Raw genomic sequence first — 25,154 nt, 5'->3', positions numbered from 1 at the left:
ATAATAATAAATGTGTACATCACTTAACCTAGCACCTTGTAGACAGTAATACCCAATAAAGGTTAGTTCTTGTCAATATTTGTGGCTTGGACCCAGTAAAAACCTCAACATCTAATCTCAGAAAGTTGTGTGTTGTCATTTTGAGACTTTCCCCTGTTGATATAATATGACCAAGTGAGAGTGCCCCACTGTCACCACTGAGGAACATAACTCTCTGACCTCTTGAGAAACACTGGATGTTCTGTAAGATGCTAGGAGACCCACAAATTGTATGAACTCCAGGCCTCACAAAACCTGCATTCACCCACATTTAGACTTCCCTTCCAGGGCAGTGGGAAGAAACTTGAGCTCAGTAACAATATATTGGAGGTTGCTGATCCTCACTGCAGACGGAAAAGTCATGTAAGATCAAGACTTGTAGTGGGACTAAAATAGAGATAGGAAAGGACAACATTTATGCAAAAGAACAACACTTTTTGGTAAAAGTGCATTGTTGAATTGAATTCAGTTCAATTTGGGTGCCCACAGTAAGGGGGGCATTTGACGTAAGAATACTCTGTGAGGCGACAAGGAAATTTGTTGCCTCTGTGTCTATGAGTTGAATGGATGAGACATCTGAGCCATCTGTTTTGGAGACACAGCTCTGGAATACTGACGTGTGTGTAAAGTTGATCAACCCTTCTCTAGTTGCTCTGAGGACAAAGGAGGAAGTGTGATACTAAAATGGCCAAATGACAAGCTTATGGTCAAATGCATAAGGAAGAATATCTTGTTTTGTCAAACATGGGATCTGTTACATGGGGTGCTTGCAGTCCATCCATAATAGAAGCCTTCCAAATGAATACATCTTAATCTAGGTGCAGGGCTTCCCTGGTGGCGCAGTGGTTGAGAGTCCGCCTGCCGATGCAGGGGACAAGGGTTTGTGCCCCGGTCCGGGAAGATCCCACAGGCCGCGGAGCCTGCGCGTCCGGAGCCTGTGCTCCGCAACGGGAGAAGCCACAACAGTGAGAGGCCCGCGTACCGAAAAAGAAATAAAATAAAAAATAAATAAATAAATCTAGGTGCAATAGTTTAAAGAAAGCAGAGTAGTGAATTGATGACTTAAAAAGGCTGCTCCTGCCTCCAAAAAAATACGTTTTTTGTTAAGTTGTGTCATCTGGCATGCAGAATGATCTCTGTGTTGATAGGAACGGTTTCTAGAGAATTGGCTATTTTCTAACCAAGCACAGAATTGTCATCCTAGGAATCAAAATCAGACTAATTGCGTCTGGACCTGGAATCCTCCATGTCTTGACTGGTGTTGTCAGGACCAGGGTTTGTACATCCTCAGGTTCTCTCTGACTTCCTCCCTGAGTCCCTGAGGCTGTACTTTAGAGCACACTGTACCTCTTGACTGATTGTCCCCTAGCTTTTGCTTTCTTTCCTGACACAGAAAGGAAAATGAAATAACCCTTCTGTTACAGTTTCAGAAGGCGCATGGCCACACCATAGCTACCAGGGGACTCAGGGGCATGCAGGTCACTAGATGGTGGACAGCACATGGGGTTTGATAATGGAAACAGCAGGAAATCATAGGAAAGGACATGTGTTACAGTTATGTTAACATGTTGTATAATTCTGCTTATCTAATTTATAGTTGCTTTTGGGGAATGGATTAAAAGAAAACATTGGAAGTCTCTGAGTTTATGGAAAAGCAAATGTAAAAAAAACAAGAAAAGTTAGAGGACCACAGAGAATATAGCATTACGTTAATTATCTTTTAGACTTATTGCTCCTGTAGCTCTCAAGCCTGAAGACTTGGGACAGCTGAAATAATTACTTATTATTTGGGCTCCACCATCCTGATTTCCTAGAAACTGGAAATTTCTGGTTTCCTTTATCTTCCATTCCATTCTCTTGCAGGTGGCTTCTGTCTAGATCTCCTTCCTTAATATCACAGTCATTTCAGAAACTGCACGCCTGCCCCTGAATGCTAATGCCTGTATATTGCTTGGATTCTGGGCAGGTCAACTTTGAGTCCTATCTATGGACCCGTCCTTGTGTGTTTGCCTCTTGATTAACCATCACTCTGCTTTTGCACTCTTGTTCCTTTCTTTACTTTTGCCTCACCTTATTGATCTGTCTGCACTCATGCTCTTGAGTTGTATGATTTGACTCCCCATGTCCCAATCCATTATTTGGACTCCATATTCAGCAGATGCTTCCTCCATCCTATTTTCAATTAAGATTGTTTTGTCAGCTGCCTCTAATGAGGCAAGATCAAAGGAAGAGGGAAAAAATGTGCCAGACCAGGATGACAAATCATTCACCCACAAGTGGTGAATCATGATCCTCCGAGTTGTCTCCTCCAAAGTTCCCAGGCTGTTGCCATGAGAAAAAAAAAAAGGGCATGTGAGAATTTCAACCTTCTTATTTTCGATTATGTCAACACGTAGTACATGCTTTTCTTAATTTTTTGCCTTTGTATAACTTTTGTATATATAATACACCACCTTAAAATGTTGGAGAAACTAATAAGGAGCATATGGAAATCAGAAATCTGATTAGGAAAGAAACTTTGGGTAGTACATTAGGTCATTTTTCTTGCCAGTTTTACAATTATTGGGTAGTACTCATGGAAGGGGCTTGAGCACAAGGAGAAAGCATTATCATTTAATTTATTTTATTCAAAAAATAATTTTTCCATTTTTACTTTCTATTTGAGTGGATTTAAAAATTTTACTTCTAGTTCCCCACTCTTGATGTTTTCTTATATACAGAAGAGTCATATTTGGAAAACCAAAACATTTAATAATCTCTTAATAGTCTTTCTGACCTTTATGACTCAAGAAGGAAAACAAAACAAAAACAGTCTCAAACATCCAAGCTACATTCTGTAATTCTGTACGTGCTTTTCTGTCTCTTCATTTGTACTTCTCTCTTCCCCTTTCTTTTTTTCTCCTGCCATCACTCTCTCTCTAAATGACTAGATAATTCATTATCCTTGTATATTCTGGTGCTAGAACTATAAAAAAAAAACTAGACTCTCTATCGCTGATGCCTCCAAATTCTTTCCGGAATTTTCCCATAAAAGGATTTAACTGAAGAAAAATGATGTAGATTTAGAGTGACTTTAAAATTCAGATATACTATATTAATATGTTCCTTTAGAAGATAAAAGTTTCTAAAAGAAAAGGAGGGAAGACAGAAAAAGTAGTTGAAGCTGCCTTCAAGTAGTTGAAGTTGACTAAGTTCAAGTCTTAGTCATAATTAATTTTAACACTGAAGTAGATTTTTGAAAAATAATTAGTTTTGACTAGTATTTTAAAAGTATGTATGGGGGCTTCCTGGTGGCGCAGTGGTTGAGAGTCCGCCTGCTGATGCAGGGGACACGGGTTCGTGCCCCAGTCCGGGAAGATCCCACATGCTGCGGAGCGGCTGGGCCCGTGAGCCATGGCCCGCAGAGACTGTGCATCCGGAGCCTGTGCTCCGCAACGGGAGAAGCTACAACAATGAGAGGCCCGCGTACAGAAAGAAAAAAAAAAAGTACATATGGGCATTGTAGAAAATATGCAAATATAGAAAAGTAGAAAGGAAATCACAAGGAATGTTACTACCCAAAGATAGCTATTAATAGTTTTGTGTATAACTTTCCAATTGTTTTCTATATGTATAGTCCATACTTAAAAAGAAGATACTTGCTATATCACCAACCGTGTTTTCTCTTCTATGTTATGAACCTTTTCTAAAATATTTAAATATACTTTGAAAGCCTGATTTTAAGTAGCAACATCATAAAAATTTATTTAAACAATCTCTTATTGCTAGTTTTCTTTTTTCTCTGATTTTTCTTTTTGCCACAGTAAATGACGGGAATTTGCATTGATACCTCTTTACCGAATTTACCTCTTTATGTGGGTGGGTAAATCGTATGAAATAGAATTTCTCGGTTTTTAAATTTAAAATTTTGTAAATTCTGTTATGCCAAGTTGACATAACAGAAATGATCCAGTTCTACACTCCCAATAACAGGGCACAAGATGCCCATTTCACTGAACCTGTAATAGATAGCATGATCATTCTTTTCATTGCCAATTTTATATTTATTGTAATTTCACTCTCATCTCTTGGACTGTCTTTTTCAAATGTTTCTTTGCCATTTGCATTTTTTCTTACATAAGTTGCTAACTTTTCAGCTATATATCTTTATTCTTATTGATTTGTGACACTTTTTTCCTGAACATAAACTTGTATTTCTTGCAAATAAGTTTTTTTCCCCCTAATTGTTTGCCTTTAGTTTTGTTTATGGCGTATTTGGGGCATACCTTTCTTTTCCTCTCATTTTTACGGAGCCACATCTATCAATTATTTCCTTTAAAATGATTGTTTAAAAAAACAAGCCATACTAATGTCAAAACCATTATGAAATCATAAATATGTCCTTTTTCTTTGGAAATTATAATCCATTTTACAACTCAAGCAGATGTGTTAGGCCTTAAGTATAATGGAAACTTCAGCAAAGACTAAGAACCTGTGGAACAATAATGTCAGAATAGACTCAAAGTTTGGAATTGAATATAGCAGGAAACAGATGATGTAGGTCACCTGGGGCGTTAGATGTGTGCGCACCTTTAAAAGGAAGAATAGGAAACACAGTTAGAAGCTCTTCATGCAGTTGACATCATCATTCTAAAATGGTCTTTCCTTATTAAGTGGCTGTGAGTAGCAGATGCTCTTAGGCCCCCACCCATCTCCTTGGCCTGCTTCTGATTTTCAGCTGCAGCGAGCAAATCTGTGCATGCTCAGTGGTCTACCTCAAGCATATCACGCATGCCTTTCTGCTTTCTGCCCCAGGGCCTTCTAAAACAGCACAACTCACCAGGTCCATGCTTGCAAGAACAGCCAGGAAGTGCAGGGCTGTGAATCACCCCTAACCCCGTAATAGCCCTCAATTAATAGAGACCAGAGCCAGGGGATGGCTTTCGTCTTTTTCTCCTCTCCTGTCTCATTCTCCCTATTACTTCACTCCTGTTTCCCAGCATCACCTCCCCAAAAAACTACCTGCTCTATGTTCTCAGGCTCTGCTTTTGGAGGAACCAAAATTCCAACAATGTCGTCTTCTTTTTTTTTTTTTTTTTGCGGTACGTGGGCCTCTCACTGTCGTGGCCTCTCCCGTTGCGGAGCACAGGCTCCGGACGCGCAGGCTCAGCGGCCATGGCTCACGAGCCTAGCTGCTCCGCGGCATGTGGGATCTTTCCGGACCGGGGCACGAACCTGTGTCCCCTGCATCGGCAGGCGGACTCTCAACCACTGTGCCACCAGGGAAGCCCAACAATGTCTTCTTAAACATATATATGTTAATTGCACTTGGATGAAATAAAATCCTCAAAGATCCTTTATAATTGTAAAGATGTTTCCTCTTCCTTCCCCAACAACGTTTGACCATCAGGGATTCCAATCTCTGTGTCCCCAGGTTCTGTCAAATAATCGGTGATTTTTAAAGGTACTAGAGAATTTCATTGCATAAATGGAATCGACTGTACATATAGGTATAGTGTAAAAATCCCCTCATGCTATGCATTCTTTTTGCAAAGACACATTCTATTTCTAGTGTCTTTGTAAAGTGCGGTTGATTTCTCTCTCACCCCCTTTCCAGCTAACAATGAATCCAGAGGAGAGAAAGGAGGGAAGTTTCTCCTGATTCCTTTCCTGGAGTCAAGCTCTTACCTGGCTCTTGGAAAGAACTGAGCTTCCAGCTGCTGGCAGTAAATTTGTCTGCCTGCCCAGGAGCTATTTTGCACCAACCGACATCTCTGCCAGGAAAATGAATATCGGGCGTCAGTGTGTGGACGTCAGAACTTCCAAAGTAGGATAACTATCACCTCCCTCCCCTCCAATTCTATGCATTTAAAATAACCTCTAGGGAGAGTGAGGAAGGGAGGATTCAGGCTGACTATGAAATTACTCTACCACATTATTTCTATTTGGATAAACATTTATCCCACAAATGCCAGGAAGGTTGGCGATCACCACTGTGGAAAGAGCTCCATTAAAATTTATGAGCCAACCTACCGTGCGGAAGTAATTATAAATAATAATTACTATGCTGCTTAGTGCTGTTATTATTTGAAGCTGCCCTGCTTCAGGTGGTATATAAGATGCAGCTGAAATATATGACTAAAAATACTCTCATTAGCATGGCCTAAGAATTCCTGACATGGAAGAACAGAATAAAATATCAGATGTCTTTCAGGGACGGTGTCGTCAGAGTAGGTGCCCTCTTCCCTAGGATGCTAGCTGCACTTATTGTTACAAAATGAGAACAGCAATTCTTTTACTGTAAACTAGGAATCAGGTGCAATATTGTAATTTTACTAACTTTCCAATTGTGTAACAGGGAAGCTTCCAAAAAATAATTTTAGTTGAGTTACATTGTTCGTATTCTGCACTAAGGTTTTAAGAACAAGGAAATAAATCTTTTCATCAGATCTTTCCTTGGATTATGGTTTATCCCCTCAGACCAATCATCCGACAGTCATGTGAGTGAAGAAATTGCTTTTGCCACTTTTGATCTCTCCTGAAGGCTGGTTGTCAACACCTGTAATCAACTTCATATAAGAGAATCAAGCATGCTTTCTCAGATTTTTATCAGAGCAAGGTTAATTGTGTGAGCAGGACATGAGTTGACCCTTAAAGAGGCAGGGGGTGCTGCTGGAGCGACTGTGCTCAGTGGTCAATGGGACGGAGAGCTGGAGGGCTGCTTCCACACTGTCCTATCTATCAAACTTTCCCTTGTTCTCACTCTCTTATCTGAGAATGTATAAGAATGAGCCCTGCCAATTGTAGTGCAAGTAAGCCCAAGGGGAAAAAAAAGTCATTAAGAGAGACAGGAACCCATCTGGATATAAGAAGAGAAGAGATGATGGGATTGTGTCCTAACTGATCTCCACCTCAATATCAGCATCTGTGATTGTCAGAACCCCAGGTAGACCAAACACACCAATAACCTCATCATACTTTATTCCAACAATTTCAAAACAAGTCCCATACATTTATCTTATATGCAATCTCTATCTTAAAAATGTGTTGTTGGGCTTCCCTGGTGGTGCAGTGGTTGGGAGTCCGCCTGCCAATTCAGGGGACGCAGGTTCGTGCCCCGGTCCGGGAGGATCCCACATGCTGCGGAGCGGCTGGGCCCGTGAGCCATGGCCGCTAAGCCTGCGCGTCCGGAGCCTGTGCTCTGCAATGGTAAAGGCCACAACAGTGAGAGGCCCACGTACCGCAAAAAAAAAAAAAAAAAAAAATTTGTTGTTCATACTTCCAGATGTTAATTTTTACATCATCATTTGGAATTAGGACATACTTTCCTATTTAAAAACGTTACAGAAATGGTTAGTTTCCTGGTAGAGCTAAAAACTGTATATAATTCCTAAGGTACCAAAAAAAATTGTAATTGTAATAAAGCGTTCTTGAGAACTATGTTCAAGAAAGAACTTTAGACTTGACTGGATACAAAAAGATTAGGAACCTGTTTAGTTTTCGAGGAAATTATATTATTATATTGCCATAGAAACCAGGGCACTGGCAAAATAAGCCTGTGACTTTTTTTTTTTTTTAACAACCCTTGATACTCATAGAAAGTGGGTTGCAAAACCTGCTTTTCCCAAGGAGGGCATCCTGTCCAATGCCAACATCAGATGAGGCCACGGAGGAACAAGGACAGAGGGTCCCAGGGTGTGGAGTCAGGGCCTGAAGTGAACAGTGAGGAAGGTGCTGCTTCCTGACGCCTGGCAGAAGACACACCTACTTATTAAAAATACTGGCTTTGAATTGGCATATATTTTCAACCTACATTCCTTTGACAAGAATCAGCTTAATGGCTACACGTAACTATGAGAGGCTAGGGAATAGAGACTAGCTGTGCATTTAGAAGGATGTTTCACTAAAGCAGATTTTAGTGAACTGTTGATAGACTGGGCCATACCTACGCTTCCCCCTCTCTGCTCATTTCCCCTCTGAGCTGACTGCCCTTGTTGCCTTCTCCTCTTCTCTGCCAGCCCTCTTAAAAGTCCCCTCTTCCTGGGTTGCAGTCACTCTTCACATCCATTCAGTTTGGCTTCTGTCCCCACAGGCAGGTGAAGTTGTTCACATAAGGCTGGAAGTTATATCCTAAGTATTAAATACAAAGACCTATTTCCAGGCCTCATCCTCCCGATACTCAGCCACTGTTTCCTTGGATCTTCCTTGAGGTCTGTGGTGTCAGCCCCTCCTGATTCCCCTTTCAACTCTCTGACCACTTCTTCTAGTTCTCTTTATTAGTTGTTCCTCTCTGCTCTTCCCATAAATATTGGCACTTCCTAGATTTTTCCTTTGATCTTTTTCTTTTTCACCTCTACTCAGTCTTCCTAGATGATCCATTTGACCTATTTATATCTCCAAAATGTAAATATCTGCTTTTGACCTCTTTTGACCATGCATGAGACTCACTAGACAATTCCATTCCTCAGACACTCAAGCTTAATAATCTAAAATGGAGCTAAGTTTCCTTAAAAACTCTCTCCCTGATCCTTGAGGTTCTCAGATGTCATAATGATGACTAATGTTTAGTGAATATCTTCCACCTATCATGCATGCCAGCACTGGGTGAGGCATCTGACATGCATTTACATGATGAAGTCCACACAGCACGAGGTAAAGTCAATATCACTATTCCCATAAGAGACAGCTAAATTTCAGTGAAGTTAAGTAATTCCCTTCCAGTCACCCAGCTAGGTAGTGGCAGAGCTAGGATTTGAATATAGCTCATAGATCTCACACTGTTATCTATTAGGCTACTGTCTGACTCAATTTCTAGTAAAACGATTAATAAGATCTTTTTTTTTTTTTTTTTTGCGATACACGGGCCTCTCACCGCTGCGGCCTCTCCCGTTGCGGAGCACAGGCTCCGGACGCGGAGGCTCAGCGGCCATGGCTCACGGGCCCAGCCGCTCTGCGGCATGTGGGATCTTCCCGGACCGGGGCACGAACCCGTGTCCCCTGCATTGTCAGGCGGACTCGCAACCACTGCGCCACCAGGGAAGCCCAAGATCTTTTTTTTAATCCTGTTTTTCTATACATATTACTTCATAAAGTTCAATAATTTGTGGGAAAAAAACAGTATTGCTTTGTCAATTTAAACACACTTTGATAGAGATGAAAATTGATGCTAATTGTTTCAATTTCATAATCTAAATCCAGTTAGCTCTATGACTTGATAACATTGTGGTCAACTTAACTTGGATTCCAGTTTCTATAAATAATTAAATAGAAGAACAATTCCTGAAGATATGTAGAAAGAGAAAAAAAAAAGTTATTCTTTACTTGGGTTCTAAAAATAGCCATAAGTGTCACCAGTAGCAGAATAGCTGAACATGCCTAAAAATAATCTGGCTAACTGTTATTGATCCATTGTGTCATTTATCCTAAATTCACCAAAAAGGATTATTTTCATATTGAACTAATATTGAGGGTCTTAAAGGACAATGATCTTTTAGCTGTTATGACTTTATCTGCTAACGTACTTGACCACCTTTCCCATACTTGAGAAATCTAAGGTTACACATGACAGGCATCAGATTCTCAGTGGTATGTAATTGGTAATTAGCTATTCAGACTAGTTATTGGCAAATGTGCCACATTTTCATTTTGGAAATTTAGGCAAATTGCACTCCATTGAAAACATATATTAAAATGTCTGATTTTGCATCCGGGTTGATACATGATTGAAAGTAATCATTTTCTACCTTTCGAGCCATCACTTGTGACCTTCTGAATTCCCTATTGTTAATTGCCTGTTTCTGAAATTGTGCCTTTGTGTAGCCACATCCAATTAATGGCAACACCACTCCTGAAAAGGTTTCCTGCTTCAATCTCCATAAAGTAGTTCATTAGCTTTGCAGGGATTTTACTTCAATACTATATTTAGTTTGTACTCCCTGGGATGCTGCAAACAGAAGAGTGAGTTCCCTAGGCAGGAAGCAGTGGGGTTAGAAGAACAATCAAGAGATAAATATCTGGCTTTAAAAATGGTCTGCGTTGTAAAGAACAAAGCAATACCAGGATGCTAGTAAATCAACAGCGCTGCTTTTCTAATGGGCTTTCTCTTACATGAATTATCTTGGGCGAGTCAGATTTCAGCTTTCTCTAATAGGAAAAATATACTGAGAGGCTCAGGGAGCAATATCTCGTTCTTATTGTTGTTGTAATGCTCAAAATTCTATTGAGGCCTGGTATTGTACCCTCGGAGGTACAATGTGATTGGCAACTAGACTTAATAACTGCATTAAGTGGGCAAGTAGAGTGAATGTGAGAAGTGCAGTTAACAGAAATCATAATTGTGAGAGCAGCAGCTAAGGTAGAGGGAGATTCAACGGGCCAGGTGTCCAGACAGATGGGATATCCTGGCTTGGACCTGCCATGTGCAACCTTGGGTGAATTACTTCTATGCTCTGGGCCTCCGTCTCATCTTCCACTGAACTAGGATCTAAAGCTAAGATTTCTCAGGTCTCTTTTGGTTCTGTTATTCTATGATTTAGTAATGGCTCAAGCCAAACAGTTCAGCATGTTTGGAATCAACATTAGGTTGACATCCAAGGCATTCCATCAAGCAAATGGCATGGCTTAATGATAACAGAAATAGCTCACAGAAACTGTGTTAGGCTAGTATACTCCCAGTAACTCTATAAGTAGGCATTATTATTGCCCCCATTTTGTAAAGGGGAAACTGAAGTACAGAGGAATTATATTATGGGCACAAGGACACACAGCTCACAGCTGATAAATGGCAGAGCCAGGATACAAACCTAGGAATCCTATATTTTCAATTACCACACTTCCGGCAAACCAACCACCGGTGACGTATATTCCAGAAATTCTACAACATAAATAACATAAATAATAATTCTCTTTCCTGTCTGAGTTACAGAAAAAATGAGAAAAAAAGGCAAAATAGTTAACGAATGGAGGAAATTTTAAAATCACCTGTATTAATTATAAGGCAGATATTGGAGAGAGTGGCTTAAGTGTGAAAGCCCCAGAGTTAGACAAACTTATCCCCCAGCAATGGAAGGTAATGGTCCACCTAGGCCTCTCCTTGAGGAACAGAGCAGAGAGTGAGCCTTCCGTAAGCAGATTTTTCATTTGTTTGCTTTTGTTTTCCCCAAACCCACTAATCACATAAGTCACTCTGGGCAGAGTTGAGTGAGGGAAAGAGAGAGGCCAGGAGTGTTCCTCTCACTGATCTTCCCCAGCTGAAAGGAAAAATGAGGAAGGGAAAAGAAATGTCTCTATCCTAACCATTTCTCCTGGTTCTTCGTTTATAATTTATTTCCTCATTTTCATGCTATATATCTGGTGTTAAAATTGTTTAAGATATTTGACCAGTATGAAGATAAATTGTTATAACCAGCACTAGCTGAGCTGCCATCATTTCGAGCTTCTGTTCTCTGTGTCTCGTCACATTTGAAAATGGACCCAGGAAGATTGGGAAAGTTACACAGGAGCACACAGTGAAGAAAGCGTGATCCTTACACATCGTATTTACAGAGCACAAATGAAGGGCTGATTCGGCTCTCTGTTGGTTAATAACCAAACTGAGTGGTTTGAGAATCAAGTAATATTAACAAGTAAGTGATTTATGATCAAAAGCAATTGTCATTTGGGGAACATTATTTCCAAGAGAGTGTTAAGGGCAGAGGAGACATTAGGAAAGGGAAAAGAGACATGATTCAGAGGAAGCCTCTTGCATACAGCTACAAGGCCATCAGTAGACATATTAGAATCACGGGGGCTCAAGTGAGATGGAACAGGTCTCCCTCTGCAAAGTTTATTAGGCTGCAGCGTGTCAACAAGTGCCACAGGCCGATTATAACGCCACGGAATACAAGTTGAGAGATCACTGGATTCCAATTTTCTCTTGTAGCTCTCCTAAATGAATATGCAGAGCATACCTTTCCATAACCAATCATGTGTCTCGCTTCTAATACAGAAAATACGCTTCAGATGCATGAAATACAACTAACTGGAAATATGGAGGAAGAAACAGCACCCATGACTCTCTGAGTGGAATAACTGGGGGAGTCCTAGGGTCCTTTTAAAGACAGCAGAAAAATGAGGACACAACATCCTTCCATTCATCCATCCACCCACCCATTTATCTAGTCTACACATGTGTTACGTGTACCCAGAGTTTGCCAGGTGCTATGTACAAAGAAGAAGACATAGATCTGTCTTCTTCAAGCAGACAAAAAGAAAACTGTAAGTCAGGGTTATTAGTGTGATTTGTGACAGATTAGAAGTAGCCAAGCAGTGGGTATCGTGGGAGCAGAGAAAATGAGAATCTCAGTTTATGGGAGGAGTGCAGCATGTTTTCTGGAATAAGAAGTGGTAATTTCTCTGAGTCCTGAAATCAAGGAGGAGTTAATTAGGGAGCAAGGGGGTTGGGAAGGAGGGCACTCACTCGGGGCAGAGGGAACAGCATGAGGCCAAGGTGGGCCTGGGGCCTCAGGTAGCAGATACTGTGGACAACATGGGTCGGGCAGGGCCTGAAGTGAGGATCTAAGTCTTCTCTACTCCAGGAGAGGAGAGTGATTCCAGAAAGGAACTTCATGTACCTTCACTTTGCTGGTTGTGATTTGGGTGGGTCAGGATATGGTGTCTGGAGCCTAAGGGACATTCTACCAGCACAGAATCTCATGAGGAATCTTTGAATAGGTTTTATGAGAAAGATGAGGCCTGATGACTTTTCCCTTGGTGGTAGGCTTGATTACTTTGGGGCTGTTTTCTTTGAGTTATGGGTGGCCTCTGGGGTGCCACCCATGCCCATCCAAAGGTGGAGTTGGGACCCCCTCTGTTCTGCTCACACTGTCTCTCACTGCACTTATCGTGTTATTGCTGTCACTGACACTTAGAAACAGCTTCCGTCTCCGTTTCTTGAAGGTCAGAGGGCAATGTGTTTATTCAGTACCTTTGCATCCTTAACATTGGCAGAGCCTGACACATATTAGCTCTCCATAAAGGTTCTCTAAAAGAATGAACCTATGAGTATATGATTTGGCTCTTCTGATGAGTTTTAAGGAAACCTGTTATACATGAGATTTCCTAGGAAAAACCCTGTCAATGGGGCAAGCTTCATACCAGTCACCCATCCAGCAAAGCAGAGGCGATGTTCTCTCGAGGGTGACTGGCGGGCTTCCAGGCCTGCTGTGGGCTCCTAGGAAAGAGCAGACTTTTCACTGGTGGACACCAAGCTTGTTCCGCTGGGTGGGAGCTCTGTAAGTGGAGAGCAGAGCACACAGTGGAAAGAGAAGGCGGCAAACTCGATATTGCCTGCTTCTCAGTTTTGCTTCCAGCCTTCCAAGGTTGCCCCCCACCTCCACTCACTGGGGCGGGGAAAGCCAGCCCCATGCCTCACCAGCCTGGTTTTACTTCGTTCATTAAATCGTGAGCCCAGTGATCACTCACGGCTGACACATCCAATTAGGAGCCACACAAGTAATTTTCCCCAAGCTGCCCCTTGGCACCGTCTGCTGTATCGTATCAAAGTGTGACGAGTCAGTTACGGAGAACGAAGATCACACTCTGTATTGCTCACCTCCTATTGCAGGCTGTGATTATTGGTGATCTAGGTCCACCAGAAGTATCCAGATATAAAGGAGGAGCATGCTATACTCAATTCAGTGTTCCTCTTTCGAAGCTGCATCTCAAGTCAAACCGAGATCCTCTATTTTGAAGAGCTATTGGATAAGGCACTGAAGACAACTAAAAGAAAAGCAGGACTCGGGATAAGAAAAATCCCTACCACCAGCTTTTTAGCTGATAAGATACTTCAGCTCTTTTCTGATGAACAGAATAATAACTTCCTTACCCCCAAACTTTTAGTTATTACTTTAGCTGATGGTTTATGTCTCACAAGAGTATCTGAGAGCCGATGGAATTGTGTTGAGTCCAGGAGAAATAAGTACTATAGGATTTTTTTAATGACACACTGAATTTAAAGATAATCCCAGTCCTCAGGTTTAATGATGCACACATGTCCCTGAGTTACCACACTCCTTTGATATTGAGTGCAATATAGCACTTTGATACCGCCTCGTGCTCCCTTTACAGTCATTGTGTGAGGTGAAATGAATGTTATCTAAGTTTTGCAGATGAAAAACAACTGAGAGTCAAAAATAGTAGATGCCGGGCTTCCCTGGTGGCGCAGTGGTTGGGAGTCCGCCTGCCGATGCAGGGGACACGGGTTCGTGCCCCGGTCTGGGAAGATCCCACATGCTGCGGAGCGGCTGGGCCCGTGAGCCATGGCCACTGAGCCTGCGCGTCCGGAGCCTGTGCTCTGCAGCGGGAGAGGCCACAATAGTGAGAGGCCCGCATACCACCAAAACAAACCCAAAAATAGTAGGTGCCACAGTAAGGGAAAATACTACTACTCTTCGATTATGAAAGTCAGAGTTTTCATCTAAGTTTTGATATAAAATAGTTCTCTGGGTATGAGCTGATCACTCCTTCTCAGGGCCACACAGCTCTCTCCCTGGAAAATGAGAAGCCAAAACTCTAAAGTCACCAAAGTCCGTCAAAGAAATAAGGACTAGAGAATTCTATATCATAAGGTTAATTAGCAGAAGACCCCAGGTTGCTCTCCATAATTGCCTTCTAATTTACTTTTCCTCAGAACATTGCTTTTCTAGTAGCAATGACATCATTCATTCATTCAAAAAGCACTCACTGGATGAGCCCTATAGGCCCCCTCTTGGATACAGAGTTGAATGAGATTTTGCTCTGAGCATCTCCCCTTAGAGAAATCAGTTTACTGTGTGATTGTGTGGGTTTGGGGTTTACAAAACAGGCTTTTCAATGTCATATAGGAACCCCTATAGTTTTTTATAAAAGAAGGAGAACTCATGTTCCAAAATGTAAGGAAAACAGAAAACAAACAATAAAACCTCTCATTTCTTGGAAAGATGAAACTATAAGATCCAGATACTTTTCATATTTATTTATTTATTTATTTTTATTGAAGTATAGTTGATTTACAATGTCATGTTAAGTTCACGTGTACAGCACAGTGATTCAGTTATATAACTATATATACATATATATATATATATATATATATATATATTCTTTTTCAGGTTCTTTTCTCTTATAGGTTATTACAAAATATTGAGCATAGTTCCCTGTGCTATACAGTAGGACCTTGTTGGTTATCTATTTTATATATAGGAGTGTGTATGTGTTAATCCCAAACTCCTAATTTATCCCTCCCCTGCTTCCCCTTTGGTAACCATAGAAATTTATGGTTTTTTAATTGTGACCTAAAAGTCCCTGTAGAATGTTCTGCATTCTCTCAAAGGAGACAAGTAAACTAAGAAATTTGCTCATATTTATCAGTGCGAAGTGGATGCATTAAAATGCTGAAGTATTTTTATTCCGTGTTTTGTTCAGGGTTAGCTAATTGCTATAAAAATCCTAAAAACTGAGTAGGCTTATACAACAAAATTTAATTTCTCAGTCATGCTGAGTCCAGTTCTGGTTTTCCCGTTGAGCAGTTCTCCTGAGAAAGGCCTCCTTCAAGTAGTAACTCAAGGATCCGGGGCTTCCGTCCTATGGCTCCATCCTCCTGTGGCTTCAAGATTTCCCTGTCATCATTGGGAAAATCATCTTACTCCCAGTGCTTAGTTACCTCAGCTGTGAACCAAACAGAACTTTCCTTCATATTCCTCTGTCAGGAATTAGTCATATGGCCCCTGCTTGCTGAAAGGGGAGCCCAGAAATGTTCTGGCTAGGCAGCCACTTTCTAACATATATTTTAGTTATTCAGCCATGTTTCTCCAGTAAATACATAGCTCCCGTCTCAAGTTCCCCAAGTGCCCCACCACTACCTGGTCCACTGGGAGCCCCTGAACAGTCCAGCAACTAAAGGGTTAATACCCAAAAGGAGCTGGCCTCCAGAATACTCTTCCACTGCTCTCCCTGCCATCTCTTCTGATTGGTGGTGCTCATTCTGTACTGATTAGATATTTTGCAGATCACACCTGCAATTCAGGTATCTTTCCAAGCTCCATTTTCCGAACTCTCTGGCTCTAACTTGCTTGTTGTGGTCACTGACCTCCAATTCCAGATTTCATCCTCCCTTTGGGAGCTCCTTTGGACTTGATGACTGGTACCTTCCCAGAATTCTCCATCTTCCCTTCCACCCTGACTTAACAGCCATAGTCCATCCCCACCTTATTCATGCCATTCCCCTCCTGAGTGTCCTAACCACCTAAGTAGGGAGTCTGACATTCCAAGGCACACAGAGTCTTCATAATTCCCTGGGCTTTCTGGACTCATCACTGTCACTCTCCCCCACGCCTGACACAGGCTCCTGGCCTCTCCTTCCTTACTGTCTCTCTCTTAGCCTCCCTTCAATGAAGAGGTATTTCCATCCCCTCCTCATCAGGATCTGCCTGGCCAGTGTTACTTTTTCAGGGAACTCGGAACCCTATTAGCCAAAGTAATGAACACATCTCTGCTAAAATGTCTTAATGGTCTGCCCATCTTAGACAGTGCATTTGTCTGACAGCTGGAGACAGGTGAAGATAAAACCTTAGCTCAAAAAGCAGCACACTCTTGTTCTTTCAAGCACTACAATGGCATCAAACTACACTCTTCTTCCCCTGTCTCTGACAGGCCCTGATTTCTTTCCTGCCTTCCCGATTCCCTGCCTTTCTGTTTATAATTTACAATTTATATGCAAAGAATTTTCAGCATCTGACCATTACAAACTGAAAAAAATTGTGTAATCTCATTCTTGGAACCCTAATTACATGCATTTAAAACCTCAACTCATGTAGCCAGCGACATTTTAAATGAACAGGTATAAAGTAGTGGCTTTGCACTGGTTCACATTTTCTTAAATGTGACACGAGGATTTCTAACTCTGATCTCCATTCAAATTTAAGGTGCAAGATTCATCTTGTACTAGTGATTTAGAAAAAGGACGATTCTTGCTAAATTCTTAGTAATATCAGGTAAGAGAGCAAAGATCAGAGTCTAGGAAGAAAGAGAGGAAGCAAAACAGGGAAATATGGTGGGAGTACAAGAGAGAGGGTGTGGAGGAGGGAAGGCTGGTACAGTTAGACAGCAGAGGAGCAAACAGTAAAAGTCAAGAAAACCAAATGTAAAACTCTGGGTTTTGAATGAAGAATGAGGAATAATAAAGAATGGATTTAGCAAGAAATATAGTAACTCCAGTTGAGTCAGAAGAAACCCTGGGAGTTTTAGATACATGTGATAATTGGCATATGTGTGCTAAACAGGATCAACTCTGCATTCACATATAATGAAATCTTTCATACCTCAGTTTAATCAGCTTCCATAATTATGGTTATAAATTATAACTAGAGATGCTACTGCTGGAAGAAGAAATATGGCCATATTTGTTAAGCTGCCATTTATTATCAACTGTGAATTTCTTGTAGCTGTGTTTTCATAGATGGTTTGAGGACCGGCGTTAACGACTGTGATTCCCCTATGAATTATTGAGAATGGCTAGGAAATCCTTGGCACCCACTTTGAAAATCACTTCCACATTATTCTTGTACCTTCCATTCTGGAAAAGACTAATCTCCAAGATGAAGAAAAAAAGGAAAACTCAGAACTGAAATAGAGAACAGCTTTGAATGTTTGGATTAAGCAGGATTACTCATGATCCAGAGGGATCACTTTTTTGGAGCCTAAATTAAATTGGGTATTTGGTTCCACAGGAGCTGGGTAATGTCTTTACTTTGTAGTTTGATCAAATTCAGTCTATAATATGTCACTGATATGGGGATGTTAAACTTAGGCAAATCAGACCTTCCTTAAAACCAGATTGTTTCCTGTCACCGTGTAATCTGCTGGATCAGCCACAGTAGCAGCGACCGCAAAGCTCTGATATAAACTGTGTCACATCATAGAGTTTTGAGATGCAAATGTTGGTCTTTACTAGCTCTGGTCTCGTACCATTGACCACTTTCTTAATTATGACTGACACTGACTGTTTTTCCTGATTTATTTAGATTCCTGTTTATTTTGCATGTTTTCTGTCACCATTCAATAAGTCAGTAAATGAGGCTGTCAGTAATTCTTTAGATCAGTTATCTTCAAAGTGACAGGGGTGATGGGAGATGGTAGAGGTAGCATTCACTCCAGAGGGTGTACAAGATAATACATTAGCAGTAAATATTAGAAAATGTATTTATGGCTTTAAAATTTAATTTATGTATGTGTTTCCATATACGTAATACATTGGTACAATAGTACAGTATATACTATGTTATACGTGTTATACATGTTATTATATGTGTTTGTATGTGTGTAAAAACAAAACTATACACAATGAAGAATTTTGATTTTAATCCCAGGGCATTTAATTAATTATTCATGCACTCCATAAACAATTTTTAGTCTGTATCTTGTGCCCTGCACTATGCTAGGCACTGAGGATACAATTGTAAACAAAATAAATACAAGTCCTCCATTCAAAGCTTACAGTCTACTTGGAATAGTAATTCTCAGGGTGATGAATATAAGCTTATAACAGAGGAACTTGGCTTAGCCTACGGGTGGGAGTTATCAAGAAAGCCTCCTGACTTCTTATTCTTTTATAGTTTTCCTTGGAAATTGGAATATATTTTATAATATCCTCTCATGAATTGTCCCATAAAGTATAGTATCCACCATCAGTTTATATTCCCTAAAAAATGGGAAAGTGAATTTTTTTGTCATAAAACTTAATTTTGTATGTTTTCTTTTCTCCATCGCCTACTGTAGAAGTGAAATTGTTATTATATGAGCTGCTGAGCTGGAAGAAGTATCATATCTAAGGTTAAGCATGGCCCAGAGGTACAGTCATTCCACTGGGAAATAACAGGAGAGATGCAGTTAATGATACATTGTGACTTGCATTTCCAAACCTCTGGTACTGGTATGTGCACACAGGCGTACACACCCCTGCAGAGCTATATATGGAATAGTTAGGGGATTTTTTCCTTGATAAAGAAGAAAACAAAGAGAAAAGATGAGACAAGTTTGCTGAAATTTATATGAACTTTTGAGTATTAAACATCTAAGTTTGATTAAAAAATAATTAGGGCTTCCCTGGTGGCACAGTGGTTGAGAGTCCACCTGCTGATGCAGGGGACACGGGTTCGTGCCCCGGTCTGGGAAGATCCCACATACCGTGGAGCGGCTGGGCCCGTAAACCATGGCCACTGAGCCTGCGCGTCCGGAGGCCTGGCCCCCGAAACGGAAAAGGCAAAAAAAGAAAAAGGCCCGAATACCCAAAAAAAAAAAAAAAAAAATTAAAATTTTAAATGAAAACAACTTTTAATAAAATACATGTCTTTCAAAAATCAGGTAACATTTTAGTTTAAAATTCTAATCGGTCTGACGGTGAGGCTGGGGATGGGAGCTGAGCATGGAGGCCTTATGATGGGGCACCCTGGCATGCATTATGCCCCAGTGGGAATGCATCCTATGGGTCAGAGAGCGAATATGCCTCCTGTACCTCATGGAATGATGCCCCAAATGATGCACCCAATGGGAGGACCACCAGTGGGACAAATGCCTGGAATGATGTCTTCAGTAATGCTTGGAATGATGATGTCTCCTATGTGTCAGGCTTCCATGCAGCCTGCCTTTACTGCCAAGAGTAAATAACATGGATGTAGCAGCAGGTACAACACCCGGTGCAAAATCAACGTAGACTGAACATAAATCACCTGATGGAAGGACCTACTATTGCAATACTGAAACAAAACAATCTACTGGGGAGAAACCAGATGATCTTAAAAGTCCTGCTGAGCAACTTTCATCTAAATGCCCTGGAAGCAGTACAAATCTGACTCTGGAAAGCCTTCCTATCACAATTCTCAAACAAAAGAATTCCACTGGGCCAAACCTAAAGAACTTGAAGATCTTGAAGGATCCGAGAATACCATTGTTGCTGAAGTCTTATTACAAAATCAAGCCTGCCCACAATGATCAAAGCTGAAGAAAGCAGTAAACAAGAAGAGTGCGCCATAACATCAACAGCCCCAGTTCTTACAACAGAAATTCCAACCACAGTGAGCACCATGGCTGCCGCCGCTGCCAGTGCTTCCACCTCTGCCTCCAGTACTGTCGGTGGAACTGTTCCAGCTGTTCCTGAGCCTGAGGTTACTTCGATTGTTGCTACTGTTGTAGATAATGAAAATACAGTAACAGTTTTGACTGAAGAACAAGCACAACTTACTAGTACCCCTGCTGTTCAGGATCAAAGTGCTGAAGTGTCTAGTAATACGGGAGAAGAAACATCTAAGCAGGAAACTGTAGCTGATTTTACTCTGAAAAAGGAGGAGGAAGAAAGCCAACCGGCAAAAAAACGCATATACTTGGAATACAAAGGAGGAGGCAAAGCAAGCATTTAAAGAATTATTGAAAGAAAAGCGGGTACCATCTAATGCTTCATGGGAGCAAACTACGAAAATGATCATTAATGATCCACGATACAGTGCTTTAGCAAAGTTGAGTGAAAAAAAAGCAGGCCTTTGATGCTTATAAAGTCCAGACAGAGAAAGAAGAAAGAGAAGAAGCAAGCTCCAAATACAAAGAGGCTGAGGAATCCTTTCAGCGTTTTCTTGAAAATCATGAGAAAATGACTTCCACAACTAGATACAAAAAAGCAGAGCAAACGTTTGGAGAGACGCAAGTCTGTGATGCAATATCAGAACGTGATCATCTTGAAATCTCTGAAGATGTTTTATTCTTTCTTTCAAAAAAAGAAAAGGAGCAAGCAAAGCAGTTGCAAAAGAGAAATTGGGAAGCCTTCAAAAACATACTTGACAACATGGCTAATGTGACATACTCTACTACTTGGTCTGAAGCCCAGCAGTATCTGATGGATAATCCAACTTTTGCAGAAGATAAAGAATTACAGAACATAGATAAAGAAGATGAGTTAATTTGCTTTGAAGAACACATTCGGGCTTTAGAAAAGGAAGAAGAAGAAGAAAAATAGAAGAGTTTGCTTCGGGAAAGGAGACGACAGCGTAAAAACAGAGAATCTTTTCAGATATTTTTAGATGAACTGCATGAACATGGACAACTGCATGCTACGTCATCTTGGATGGAATTGTATCCAATAATTAGTTCTGACATTAGATTCACTAATATGCTTGGTCAGCCAGGATCAACTGCACTTGACCTTTTCAAGTTTTACGTTGAAGATCTTAAAGCATGTTATCATGATGAGAAGAAGACAATAAAAGACATTCTGAAGAATAAAGGATTTGTAGCTGAAGTAAATACTACTTTTGAAGACTTTGTGGCAATAATCAGTTTTACTAAAAGATCAACCACATTAGATGCAGGAAGTATTAAGCTGGCTTTCAATAGTTTACTAGAAAAGGCAGAAGCCCGTGAACATGAAAGAGAAAAAGAGGAGGCTTGGAAGATGAAACGAAAAGAATCTGCATTTAAGAGTATGTTGAAATAAGCCACTCCTCCACTGGAATTGGTTGCTCTCTGGGAAGATCATGAATGTCAACATCATCATTCAAAGAATAAGTAACATTCTAAGAAATCTGAAAAACATCACAGGAAACACTCCCGCTCTCAATCAGGGTCGGATTCACATGATGACGACAGCCATTCAAAGAAAAAAAGACAGCAATCAGAGTCTCGTTCTGCTTCAGAACATTCTTCTAGTGCTGAATCTGAGAGAAGTTATAAGAAATCAAAAAAACATAAGAAGAAAAGCAAGAAGAGAAGACATAAATCTGACTCTCCAGAGTCAGATGCTGAACAGGAGAAGGATAAGAAAGAAAAAGACTGGGAAAGCGAAAACGACAGAACTAGACAAAGATCAGAATCAAAACACAAATCACCTGAGAAAAAGACTGCAAAGGATTCTGGTAATTGGGATACTTCTGGCAGTGAACTGAGTGAAGGGGAATTGGAAGAGCACAGAAGCACCCTTTGGAGCAACTCGATGATGATCAATAAATTATACCAAATATGTTTACAGTATGATGTAAAGTCTAATTCAGACCAGGGATTCTATTTTAAGTCAATTGAAATAACACTGGGTTTTAATTATATCACAGAAATAAAAGTACATTTACGTATTGTTATTGTGGACTTTATAAAACAAAGGAAATTAAAAATAACTTTTGATTCTGTATCAAGAATCATATTTTCATACAGTCATAACGGTCTGTGACCCTTTCATAGGGCACTGCAGAATGGATTAAAGGTGGCAATTTAAGGGGCTTCCCTGGTGGTGCAGTGGTTGAGAGTCCGCCTGCCGATGGAGGGGACGCGGGTTTGTGCCCCGGTCCGGGAGGATCCCACATGCCGCGGAACGGCTGGGCCCGTGAGCCATGGCCGCTGAGCCTGCGCGTCCAGAGCCTGTGCTCCGCAGCGGGAGAGGCCACAGCAGTGACAGGCCCGCGTACTGCAAAAAAAAAATAGAAAGGTGGCAATTTACTGATAACTGCAGGTGTCTCTACTTTGTTCTAAAGTCTAAATCATGAGGTGATTTGATTTACTTTATACAAGTTGGATTTTGAAGATACAATGAAAGGTTTTTGATATCTAGTAGTACAAAAAAAGCACCAGCAACGGATAAAACTGCTTTTTTGTGCACTATCCAGCTGGTTAAAGCCAATATGATCTTTTACGGTGAACTCAGAAATAGGTGTTCTTAATGGAAACCTGGTAGACCCTTAACTATAGTGGTGCTATTGAGCACTACTATAATAAAGCCACAATTATTTTCTGTCTTCTTCTTGGATTGATCCCTTTATCAGCATGTAGTGTCCTTCTTTGTCTCTTGTAATAGTCTTTGTTTTAAAGTCTATTTTGTCTGATATGAGAATTGCTACTCCAGCTTTCTTTTGATTTCCATTTGCATGGAATATCTTTTTCCATCCCCTCACTTTCAGTCTGTATGTGTCCCTAGGTCTGAAGTGGGTCTCTTGTAGACAGCATATATACAGGTCTTGTTTTTGTATCCATTCAGCCAGTCTATGTCTTTTGGTGGGAGCATTTAATCCATTCACGTTTAAGGTAATTATCGATATGTATGTTCCTATTACCATTTTCTTAATTGCTTTGGGTTTGTTATTGTAGGTCTTTTCCTTCTCTTATGTTTCCTGCCTAGAGAAGTTCCTTTAGCATTTGTTGTAAAGCTGGTTTGGTGCTGCTGAATTCTCTTAGCTTTTGCTAGTCTGTGAAGGTTTTAATTTCTTTGTCAAATCTGAATGAGATCCTTGCTGGGTAGAGTAATCTTGGTTGTAGGTTTTTCCCTTTCATCACTTTAAATATGTCCTGCCAGTCCCTTCTGGCTTGCAGAGTTTCTGCTGAAAGATTAGCTGTTAACTTTACGGGGATTCCCTTGTATGTTATTTGTTGTTTTTCCCTTGCTGCTTTTAACATTTTTTCTTTGTATTTAATTTTTGATAGTTTGATTAATATGTGTCTTCACGTATTTCTCTAAATGCATTTTAAAAAGGCTATTGTGAGGGCATTATTTTGAGGTGATGTTTAAAAAGTTAACATCAAATTAAATTGTAAATTAGCTTAAATATATTGCCTTAAAGACCTAATAAAGAATGTGCCACCAAACCTTAAGTGATGGTTGCAATATCCTTGTCTAAAACAAATCAATGTTGACTTAAACGATTTTTTTTTTCTTTTTTTGCGGTACGTGGGCCTCTCACTGTTGTGGCCTCTCCCGTTGCGGAGCACAGGCTCCGGACGCGCAGGCTCAGCGGCCATGGCTCACGGGCCCAGCCGCTCTGCGGCATGTGGGATCCTCCCGGACCAGGGCACGAACCCGTGTCTCCTGCATTGGCAGGCGGACTCTCAACCACTGCGCCACCAGGGAAGCCCCTTAAACGATTTTTTTAACAGTTGTCTTTTTTTTTTTCTTTTACAATCTGATCTTTCTCTTGCTTTTTTTCATTGAGGAAGTCTTACCTTCCCTACTCACTGAGAAGTACTGACTTTGTGGTACACATTCTAAAGCATTTCTGATTTGAATATTTTTGTACATTTTTATCAATTATTAAATCTCTTCTAGTGAAAAAAAATGCTCTAATGAAAGGGTTATTAAGCATTGTCCTATGCCTAAAATATGGTTCCTTATATTTCTTTATATCAGTCAAAAACAGATAAATTGAGTCATAAATATCTTAAATGATTATTTTATTTGCATGGTAAACCAGAGGATGAATTGAGAATGAAATATAATAAATGATGAATAAATAATGAACTCTTTTTGAACACCAATTCACATAGTTTCTCTCTTACGTGTATGTGAATTATATCGTCTTTTAAAAAATATGGAGTAGACCAAATGGAAAATAGCTAGTGTGAAGCAGCCACACAGCACAGGAGATCAGCTCGGTGCTTTGCAACCACCTAGAGGGGTGGGATAGGGAGAGTGGGAGGGAGACGCAAGAGGGAGGAGATATGGGGTATATGTATATGTATAGCTGTTTCACTTTGTCGTAAAGCAGAAAATAACACACCACTGTAAAGCAATTATACTCCAATAAAAAATGTTTAAAAAATATATGGAGTAGTAGTTTTTGTTTATTTTCCTTTTGCAGTATTCTCTTGGCTTTTTCCTGTGTTTATTATTCCATACAAATTTAATTTTGCTTAAAATAGCTTTATTATTTTTATAATTATTATAAATGTTTATTATAAACAGTTGAAAAAATGCAAATATAGTCAAATAATATAAAAATTATCAAAAATCTTATCCCATGCCTATGAGAATATAATTATTATTTTGTAGCATATTCTTCTAGACCTTTCTTTATACATTTATAGATGTATAGAAGTAGGTAAACAGTCTTATATAAATGGCATCATGTTACAGATTACTCTTTAATCTGCCATCGTACTCATTAATATTTCATATGTATAAAACCTATTTCATATATAAAAGGATTTTAATTTTTTGTCATGTATTGCTATTTTTTCCAATATCTCTTTTATTATTTAATTTTCCATAAATAATTAATATGTTTAGAAAGTACTAAACTTCTGTGTTTTCTTTTGGTAATTTTATCTTTGCTTTTTACATTTAAATCTTTGATTCATATAAAAGTTATTCTGGAAAA

At 40.1% G+C, this 25,154-nt stretch overlaps 1 protein-coding gene and 1 pseudogene across 1 annotated transcript in view; both read left to right on the top strand.

The window, feature by feature from the left end:
* Nucleotides 1-25,154, top strand: part of RAB3C (RAB3C, member RAS oncogene family) — a 289,518-nt gene that overhangs the window by 40,010 nt on the left and 224,354 nt on the right. The window lies entirely within an intron of this gene.
* LOC113617515 (pre-mRNA-processing factor 40 homolog A pseudogene) lies at nt 19,418-22,623 on the top strand (annotated as a pseudogene).

Source organism: Aethalodelphis obliquidens, unplaced genomic scaffold (genome assembly GCF_003676395.1).
Source record: "Aethalodelphis obliquidens isolate GAN/ISIS:26980383/991018 unplaced genomic scaffold, ASM367639v1 scaffold4, whole genome shotgun sequence".
In the NCBI taxonomy this organism is placed as follows: domain Eukaryota; kingdom Metazoa; phylum Chordata; class Mammalia; order Artiodactyla; family Delphinidae; genus Aethalodelphis; species Aethalodelphis obliquidens.
This window is presented reverse-complemented; position numbering and strand designations above follow the sequence as displayed.